At 41.1% G+C, this 10,841-nt stretch overlaps 1 pseudogene; it reads right to left on the reverse strand.

Moving 5' to 3' along the window:
• Positions 1-9,813: 9,813 nt before the first annotated feature.
• LOC131984186 (U2 spliceosomal RNA) lies at positions 9,814-9,986 on the reverse strand (annotated as a pseudogene).
• Between the last annotated feature and the right edge of the window lie 855 nt (positions 9,987-10,841).

Below are 10,841 nucleotides of genomic sequence, written 5' to 3' on the forward strand. Positions count from 1 at the left end.
TTTACTGCTGCAATATCAGCAGATGATATGATCCATTACTGTAAGAACAGTCTCTTTTCAAACGCACACGTTTGTAGCTGCAGCACACAACACACACACACCTGCTATGTATTCATAGCAGAGGAATACACGTGTGGAGTACTTGCCAGGTCTTTGGGCAGCACAAAGAGGTCAGATTAATTTTCATAGCTTTCAGGGTTAAGTGCTTCTCTTTTCATCCTCTTCTGCAGTAGGTCTGTGACAGCCCTGCCAGCCCAGGAAAGACATCTCAATTTCCCCTGCTGATATGGACAGTTTTATCTTATTTTGTACATTAAGGCAGAGTACAGAAGAAAAGAAAAAGAAAGTGAGATGCACACACACACACACACACACACACACACACACACACACACACACACACACATTATTAAGACAGGTGACAGAAGAATGAAAGGCTTCAGATCAGGATATTCCATGTATAAAGATTTTGTGCACCTTTCATTATTATAAATTACTCTTGGGGAATTTCAGTGCATGTTGGTTCCCTGTCAATTAAGTGCACAACAATGGAGACAAGCTCACCTCCACTGGCCCTCTCCTGCAAGCACAACTGCTTTTTTTCTTCTTCCCAGGAATCAATTCTCAATGGTAGACTTCAGTAAGCTCATTAGGCTCTCACTAGGCACCGACTCCATTACGGCTGCATAATTACCACAGCTCTGCCTTCATCCCCCTCTCTGAAAGAAACACCTTCATTCTGGGCCTGACAGTGATTATTGTTATGATACATCACCTGGGAACTGAGAGCTGTAAATTTCTTTACGTTGCACCATACCGTATCCTAGAATTAGCCACACATCATAGAGGTATTACAAAAACATTGTCCCTTTTTAAAAACCTGCATTTGCCTGTGTTAGCAAGCAGTAGGTACTGCTATGTCTGGATCTTGTCATTTTTCTTTCTTTCCTCTATCTAGATTATGTCCTTGTTCATGTTCACTGCACTCGCCTGATGTGCCTGTCTTATGTTCATCAGGCTTTCTACCATGCATAAACTACAATAGGTATTTATTTGATTTACATATGTTCTTCAGCTCTTGCATATGCAATTGTGCATGGTTGTATGCTCACATGAAAGTGTGCATTTGTTTGTATTTCTGCTGCTTGTGTGTGTGCATTCGTGCAAACTGTACACGTGTGAATAAATGCGCAGATGGGATTCAGGTGGCTAGAGCGGGGAAGGCTGCAGTAGGAGTAGCAGCTACGCTTTGCCTCTCTAACAGGCGGTGCAATGGAAGTGTAACATGACACGGAGATAATTAAAAAAGCAGATACATATATATTAAAAACAGCACCCACGGTAGGAGGAAAGGGGCAGGAGTCATTTGGATTCTATCCATAATCTAAAGTTAAACTGGGCCTTAGCTATGCACCCTGAAGGCAGAACAAGGCTCTCCGAGAGCTGATATTTCATTACTCCAGTCTGGAGGGACTGAGTGCGCCCTACCTCCCCGGCTCCCTGGCTTGATCTGTACCTGCCTCATGGAGAGCTGGAGACTCCCAATGGAACATAGCTCACACTGTGCAGCTCCACATTGGACTCTGGACTGGAAAATGACATTTTCAATCCAACCCACACATGTAAAGGTGACTCAACAACACTTAGCACTTGAGTCCTGTAGATTCTACCTCTCCGAACATGTGATATGAAATGTTACTGCTTGCAAGAAAAACAAAAAAAATGTTCCAGAATGATATTCTTCAGGCCTGCTGCTAGGAATATCAGCACACCAAATTGCTACCAGGTAGAATTTATTACTTTTAGTCCTGAATTCGCACAGTAGCGACAGAGATGTGACTTGCTGAAAAAAAAGGTGTAAAAACTGACAGTGTGTGTAAGTTAAGCAACTGAAATGTACAGCATGTTGTCAACATTGTGGCATCAACACATCTGTGCCTGTCTTGCACATGTGCTGCTGTGAGCAAAGCAAACATCACTCTCACATGGTGTGGACAATTGCCTGCCATTATGTGTTAAACAGGCTACTTCCTACAGTATGCGTCTTTGCTCCTGTTTGTGTGTGCATTTCCTGAAGTAGACTGTTTACATGTTAGCCCCTGGCCGCCCCGAGAGCACAGGAATTGGCCATGATAACAGCTGTAACAACAGAGTATATGATCTAATAGGAGCCCAGTTGTTCGGAGGTGAATATATTTCTTGAGGGGATGATTAAATGAGAACATTGCAGAGGAGGTGATAGATGAAAAGAGAGAGATAGAAATGTGCTGGGAAGGAGTGGGAAGGCAGCAGATAGTGAGGGAGAGAGAAAGGCAGAAAGAAGTGAAAATTAACAGGTGGGAGTAGAGGAGCTGAAATAAAGAAAAAGAAGAGTGAGGCGGGCTGAAAGTAATAGACATATCATGGGGTGAGAGGAAGGGAGGGAGGAAAGGAGGAGAAGAGTTTGATTGCTGGGCAGAGAAGGTACAAGAACATTAGCTGTTTCATTACACAGAGCAAGAGAGCCTGAATCTTTCCACACAGAGAGGTGTAAGTATCTTCCATTAGAGAGCTCCGGCTCCCAAAATACCCCCAGAACAGAGCTCTCCGTTTGGCCCTAATTTTTCCTCCCATTCACCATGAAAGCAGGGTCACAGCAGAGTGCTGAGCAGTCCTGCCTGTTGCTGTGTGTGTTCAGCTGTCTATGAATTTCATACGTTTACATCGCTCTATTTTTCAAAAAGATCAGATGTTCTTCTGTTCATGGTCTAGACACTGTGGCTGGATTATAAATGGTAACACACAGAGCCTGACTGATAAATTGACTGGCATATCAACTGGTATTGGCCTTTTACAGACATGCAGGTATCTATCAGTATTGGCGTAGATATGTGACGATATGAACGTTTTTTTTTTTTTTTTTTACAAAATATACAATACAGAAAATGAGCCTTGGAGTAATTTAGAAATGGTGTTAGCAGTTTTTATTTTGTATTTAAATGGTCAGCAATTGACAATCAATACTAATGTGTATTTATTATTTATTTATTTTTAATCAGTTGTTTTCTCAGTTTTCATTTCTAGATTTGGTTTAAAGTGTAATACACAAAATGTATAATAGTGTTTAATATTCTTTGATAAGTGTATTTGTTTAGGAAGTACCTTTGCATAGGCATATTGGTGCAAAATAGAAACATTTAATTAGAAAAGATCTACTTTTATTCCTGTTGAAAAAATTCACAATGCCACTATATTGTTAATCTAAAATCGGTATCGGCCTCAAAAATCCCACATCGGTCGGAATCTAGTTGAACACATCTTTAGTAGACATCTGCAGCTTAAAGGTTGCTTGCATGCAGAGCAGAGATTATGCAGTGGAAGGCACGTTTTCATAGTGTGTGTGTGTGTGTGTGTGTGTGTGTGTGTTCTATTTTACAGTATCTATGAGAAAGAGAGAGCGAGCGAGGGAGAGCCGCAGGTGACTTCATCAGTCAGAGAGACGGGTGGGTTCCGTCAGTGTGACGGCCTCGTCAGCGGCCCATATTAAACACATTAAACACTGGGCCGAGCTCCTCATTAATCAGCCCAGAGGGATGACAGCCAGCTCCGCTATCGGCCCCATACATCCACGCATGCCCAGGGCTGTCTGGGCCCCAGGTAATATACCTCTTCCGCAGATAACACCATGATAGATCGATGCAGCCTCTCTGATTGGGGCTCGCCAGTGTAATACCACCTTGTCTGGCTTTATCAGAGGAGCCCATTGAGCAGTTATGGCAGATCAGCTTTTCAAGAGCTTCATGATTCAACTGATTTTTGACTGGAAGGGAGTGTAGTGATGTTCGTGTCAGCTGATTTAGTGTTGGACCTATAGGGTGAGACAGGTATTTTAAAGGTACCGTCCAATCATAATTGTCATGTCTACCATCTCTTTGAGAGAATAATGACATGCTGTATGCAACCTGTCATATTAATTTTAACAGTGTTATTAACCCCTCAAGAGACCCTCCTGCAGCTTGAGAGGTGTGATTGATTAATTCTCACAGTCTCCTGCAGTTCATGTGAAAGATTTTTCCACCTTGAAGCTGGGATTTGTTTTTAAGCTGATACCTAAAAACACGAGAAATCACATCTGTTTACTTTGCCGTAATGGTTTTTCCCAAAAGCTTCTCTTGTTTTATATTGTGTTATAAATTTAGCACACCCCTTTATTTTACAGCAATTTTGCAGTTACTGACAAAATATGTTGAATACAGCTTAACAAAATGTATATGTATATATGTTAAGTTGTTTTCAGTAAGTTGTGGCAGTGCACTGAAACAGATGTTATCTCATTTATTTTGGTCTAATTTATTTTTACTGTTTAAAAATATCTTTAGTAGAATTCAGATGCTTGTGGAAGTGCAGTAACTTTACACCATAGTTATATGTATATATATTACTTTAGTGATTTTTTTGTTGATTTATATTTAAAGTTCAAGATTTAAGATGAAAAAAGACTTCATAAATATATGTATTAGATATAAACATGATGTTTCCAAAGCCAATGAGTAAATAGTGTTAAATAATCTTGATCTCAATATTACCCAAAATGATTGTGATTGTGATTTTTGCCAAAAACAAGCAGCCCTAGAGTAAATGTTAACTTTTGAGCACAGCCATTATCAGGTTACTGCAAAAGCAATCTTTTTTTGCATTCTGAATTTAATTGATTTCTAATTACACCGCCTACCTGAAGGGTGGCTTTTAATCATCCTTGGTCAGTAATATGAGCCTCATTCCTGCTATACACCACACACCAAGCAGCCACACATGCTGGCACCTCATCCATAACCAACAAATCTCCATTTTGTCCTACCTCACAGAAAGCCCACCCCCACCCCACCAAAAAAATCTGGCTCATTCTTTGGGAAAAGCGTTTGAAGCTGATAGGGAGCGATGTGCAAATCACACCAATAATTGCTGTAGTTAGTGGTTCAATTTGATTAATGTGGCTTCGTTAAAGGTCCTTTTAAGAGAGGAGAACATGTAATGGTGATGTGCAGTTAAGTCAACTGGGATACAGAGCGTTGTCCAGAGGTAGGTTTGCTCTACACCACTAGGTGTCTCTCTTCAGATAGGCTAGAGACCAGGGCTTGGAGCTGACAGAGGGGCTGAGGGGCTGAGAGAGGTCAGACCCAGAGAAGAGGGAGGAGAGGGAGGAGAGAGGCCATGAGAAGAAAGAGACGAGGGTAACTCTACTTCTTCTTTTTGTGCCCTTGTTTGTATACAGACAGTGCAGACAGTGACTGTTTTCTCTGCTGCCTGGAGAGCCATAGAAGCTTGGTGCCGAACTGTCTAACTGTGCCTGTTGTTTTTCTGAATAATACCTCAGGTGTATTCTGCTCACCTATTTGACTCGATTCATTTGTGTTATAGAATCCAGAATGCAGAACTGTTGCCTACAAGTTCTGCAGAGATAAAATGTTCCTAAAATCCTGAAACCAGTGAATGAAATGTCTCTTTTTCATGTTTTCATTTACCCAACAAGTACTTTCATTATTTATCTTCCTTTTTCACCTCCCCGGGCCTTTAGTTCTGCCAAATGCTCACTCTCTTTCTCCTCCTCTCTGGTTTTGTTGAGATACGCTGCTCTGCATTTCCATTCCTTTGTCCTCCCCCCCCTTCAAGAGGAACTCAGATATTTCCACCATGCTCTTTATTGTCTGCTCTTCTATTCCCTTGTATCAACTGCAGTCTTGCGCTACAGAGGTTATATCGTTTTGTATTGGAGGGTCAGAAGTGCAGCAGTGTGTTCGCCCACGGGCATCTTATCTCAGCAATGCCATAAGACTAGATTCTAGCAAATCCCACTGAAACTACATAACATATTCGAGCTTGGTGAAATGCTTGCAGAATGAATTAGGAGTGAAAACTACAGCAGCACAAAATATCCATAGGCTTTCTATCACCTCATAGGCAAACACCATCCTGTTCCCCGGTGTACGTGTTTCCGTGCAACAGTGTGCAGGCCCTTCAGCAGTGATGCTTCAGAGTGTGTGTGCGGACGAGGCCGGGCAGCAGGCGTCATGGTGCCACAGCCTGCCTGTGCTGCTGCCGCTGTGCTGCTGAACAGACATGGAGCCAGTGTAATTACTTCCATTATCACCGCCACACAACACAGAGCGACAGAGACGAGGAAGACGAGAATTGAGGGGACTCACAAAGGAGACATATGAAATCTACCTTCAGCTCGTGCACACTGGCAGATTGAGAGAGAATGAGGGAGTCATAGAGAGAGGTAGGGTGGTGAGAGGAAACGGGATGAAAAAGAAGATGGGGGTGGGGGTGCTGCTTTGCTGTGGTTGTGTTTCTCTCTGTGCATGGCCTGAGTGTTTGCGCCTTTTTCTTTTTCATGTTTGCAAAGATAGGGGAGCTGTGCAATCAGTTTCTCTCCCCAGCTTGTAATCAGCAGGCATGTCAGTAAACACTGTTAATGGGGGTGGACACTCGCTCCCTTCTCACCCAAGACCCCTGCAGTAGCTAATTGGGATAAATGCAACTCCACGCTTCATTTACCCTCACCCTCTCTATTCCTTTCCGTCTTCTCTCCTCACGTTTTCTTCTTCCTCCTTCGCTTCTACGTTAACCTCGTCTTTCCGCTCCTCTATGTCTTCTGTTGCTCTTGTTGCTTGTGCTTGTTAATAGCTTCCCGGCTCATTGATACCCCAGATGTTTTTTATAATCAAAACATGAGAAACGGCAGAGTGGACACGACGCCGTCTCTTCCACCACGGGTGATTGAAATGAGCTGTTTGCTGTGTTTAACACGGGCACAAGACAAAGACTGCATTGTGTTATGAATCAGATATGAGATACAGTGAGCAACTGCTAATACAAATCACTTGCTCCAATTTTCTATGATTAGTATAAGCTAATCACACTACTGAAAGTTCCTGCATATATGCATACTTTATGTACCTGAGCGTAAAGGAATAACTACTTGATTTGATATTATTCATTATGATTTATTATTTGGTTGCCACCTTCTGCCCATGCTCTGCGTGTATATGATGGTGTAATGTATTCATGGGTCTTGCTGCACCATCATTGCTTTTGTGATGTAATCTCTTTTCCCCTGGCTTGGACCCCACCTGTGGGAGAGGGAGAGAGAGCTGTAAGTGCTTGTGTGATGTAAAATGCCTAATTTGGGGGGTGATTGATGGTTTAATATTGCAGCCTGCAACCTTGCTGCCCCCACCTACCCAATGAAGCTGCAGGCAGGCGCGAAACCATAGCACTGTGTGTGTATAATGTCACTTTCTATTCTCACATTCAAACCCAGCTGGTGGAATTAAACCAATTCTGAGCTTGTTTGTTTTGGTGTGTGTGTTCCTGTGTGTGCGTCTGTGTGCATGTGTGTGTGTGCATTGTGGGCGTGCTGGAGCATTTCTTCAATCGTGGCACAGCTAAAATCCACTTAGATATATTGACTGTGGTCGAGAGTCAGTGGTCAGTTATTGCAGCCTTTTCTATTTTCCTCATTTTAACCAATCTTGCCTCATCTTTCCTGTCTCCCTGTCTCCCTGAGAAACAATGTGAGTTCTCAGTGTCACACATTACTATTCCCTTAATGTCATGAATACCTTCAACACTTCTTCCTTTTGTTTTCATCAATCTCTCACATTTTCAGTAGTCTTTAATGCAATTTGGGCTGGGTATTGTTTTAAAAAAGTTACACTACCGCTATCAATACTAGTACCCGTAAAGAGATACAGATAGCAACAATGATATAATTTGTTCTTTGTTTATTTCTACTTCATTCCCGTCATGCATCGTTCATACTTACTACGGTGTTGTCAGCTATACATGTTCACATAGCAGCCCATTGACTGGGCTGATAATTTATTGGCCTTACTAGCAGGTTTAACTGGCCCCTACTCACCCATATTTGATGATAACCGCTGATTAACACATTCAATCATGTGATAACATCCAAATCAGTTGATGGTGTGGCATAATATCTTAATAATTCAATATTTCATCTCTGGTCATCTCAATAACCTTTACCATGATGTTTCCCTCACTTTAGCAAAGTTTTGTGCCTAAATTAAGGCTGCCCCAAATTCCAGTTGTAGGGCTTCGACGATTTAGTGAAAATATCCCACAAAAAAATGGGAAGCTTCGGTGGTGGGTGGGGTCTCAAAGTTCCAACAACTTACTTATTTACTTATGGTGACACACTATTTAGGTCTGCCATACGGGCACTGCAGAAAGTGCTTATATGGATTATTTTGGAAGGCGATGACGAGCAACACATTTTCTTCTTTATTTTGGAGGATTTGCTGAACAGATTGAGCCCAAACCACATTAGTTATTCCAAAAGCACTGAAAGGATTTTTCCTTATTTGTATTTTTAGTCCATGTCATTCTAAAGTTACAGTCACAAAGCATTTTATAAAACTTCTTGAAAAATATAATTGAAGTTTGATTAAACAAAATTGTATGTGATTTCATGTTACCATACATGTATAAGAAAGTTTCCAAACAATTCCACACTGAGGGTTGCAGATTTTAAATTCAATCTGTATTGCTGTGTAATAGCTCAAATTTAGTTAACCCTCTATGGTACACATTATTATGCCAGTTAGGGAAAAAAAAGTTTGGAGTGTTTTTTGTCTTAAAATAGACTAAATAAACATTATCTAAAGAAAAAAAATCAGAAGTTTTTGGGGTTTGTTGTCCGTAGGCAACATTGTATCATAACAGTGCACAACTGAAAAAAAAAGTTTATAAATTAATTTTAACATAATTTATTTTAAGATTCAATAGCTTCAACAGGGTACAATACATAACATTTCAAATTTAAAAACATGATAAAAGGATCTTTTTTAACCAGTTTCTTGTCTGGATGTTGCCTGTAGGAAACATTGTACCATTGAACCAACGACCCATTGAACATGCTAAGTATATGCAACTATCAAAAATGAAGGTTTACTCACCTATCAGTAGGAATATATATTTTTCCAGATGGAAAAAAGGGCCAGGAAATTACTGATTTTTTTGTGACACAAAATGGCAAAGCTGTTTCCTTTGAAAAAAGAGGCTGTGTCCCAATGTCAAGGAAGGATGCTCAAACGGCTGGATTTGAAGGATGCCACGTCATCGACATCCGCCGAAGGACTGTCCCAATGTCGAGGATGCTCCGGAGGACAGAGTCCTTCTTCTGCCCAAATTCCAAGGATGCATGTGTGTATCCTCCGTGCGCTCCCATTACCCATAAAGCATTGCGCACACCGGTCTACCGGGAGATTTAAAAATGGGGAGCGTAGAAACAGCGACGCTAGCGGCGCAATATGCATTTAAATAAGTATTTACAGTTTACACTGAATGTTGTCACATAACTTACAAAACGTGTGTTCAAAGTCAAGCAAAAACATAAACATAAACAAATGCCAGAATATTTGTCTAAAGATAATAAACGTCATCTTGATACATTGCCGGTTAAGTTAATTAATGCCGTCTCAGTCGCTAAAGTTATTGTTAATTAATTTATATGTGTCCGATGATGATGTACTATGTGCAACTGTGCCATTCAGAAAGTTATACATTTCTTTATTGTGTTTACAGGGACCGAAAGTCCGCTATTATCCGTTATTGTTATTTATAAATAACTGTTATTGTACTGTACTGTAAAATAAAAAATAAAAAATCACAGAATATATTTCCATGATGAATTATGCGCCGCTGCATTCATGACACTAAGTAGCGGCCGAATTCAGCCAGGATCAGTTAAATATTCAGGTTTAATCCACTTTATGGTTTTTACTTGATAAATCGTGGAGATTCAACCTTAAAGCATCTTCTTCCATTTTCACAAATATGTGTCAGAGTGCTGATGCCAGAGACACATTCATGTCGTGAACTGATTTTGAAATTGCGGCGCTGAATTTATTTATTTATTTTTTATTAAACTGGTAAGAACAGATACTACACTTGATCTTAGCCAAAGGTCCGAGAGCGGCGCTGAAGTTAAGCAGGACGTCCAATTACGCAATGACGCACAGCTGCACACTCCGAAGGCTGTCCCATTTGTGCATTACACCAGTCAAAGGAAGGACTCTTGCCTTGCCTTCGGAGGACCCGACTCTGAAGGAAGGATCCTACCAAGGAAGGATCCTTGACATTGGGACACAGCTAGAGTCTGCAAAATAGTGTTTCAATATGGCCGCCTGGAGGTCATGTGACAAATTAAAGCATTGCTATTGGTTCCCTATACTCTTCCCTCTTTTTTAAAGTATCACAACACTCAAAAACATGCATTGTAGAAATTTGGAAGGCCAAAAATGGGAATGTTGACTGAGGGCAACACCGTACCATAGAGGGTTAATGGAGTCAGTGGAATAAGTGCATTTCTTTTTTTTTTTTTTTTTTTAGATATTTTTTTGGGCATTTTGTAGCTTTATTGAGAGAGAGAGAGATATTGAGAGTGAAAGGGGGAGACAGAGGGGAAGACATGCGGGAAAGGGCTCCGAGCCGGATTCGAACCCGGGCCGCCCGCATACGAGGACTGGGCCTCTGTGGTACGCGCTCTACCAGGTGTGCCACCGGGAATGCCCATAAGTGCATTTCTAAGGGTGAAAACTCACTACAATATATCTGCTGCTATTTATTTTGTAAGGGAAGTAAACGTCTCCAAGGACACACTGGGTTAAAAGTTGGAAAAAAAAGTAACTTAATCCAAAAAGAGAGACTAACTTAGCCTGGGGGTGCTATTGTGATTTGTCAAAAAGACAGACAGATTTGCAGGCAAGTAAATTTTATCTTCACCAGATGTGAAAGAAGATCTGTGCAAGAGAAGATCATTAAGTTTCAAGGATCCT

This window comes from Centropristis striata, chromosome 13, assembly GCF_030273125.1.
Source record: "Centropristis striata isolate RG_2023a ecotype Rhode Island chromosome 13, C.striata_1.0, whole genome shotgun sequence".
Lineage (NCBI taxonomy): Eukaryota > Metazoa > Chordata > Actinopteri > Perciformes > Serranidae > Centropristis > Centropristis striata.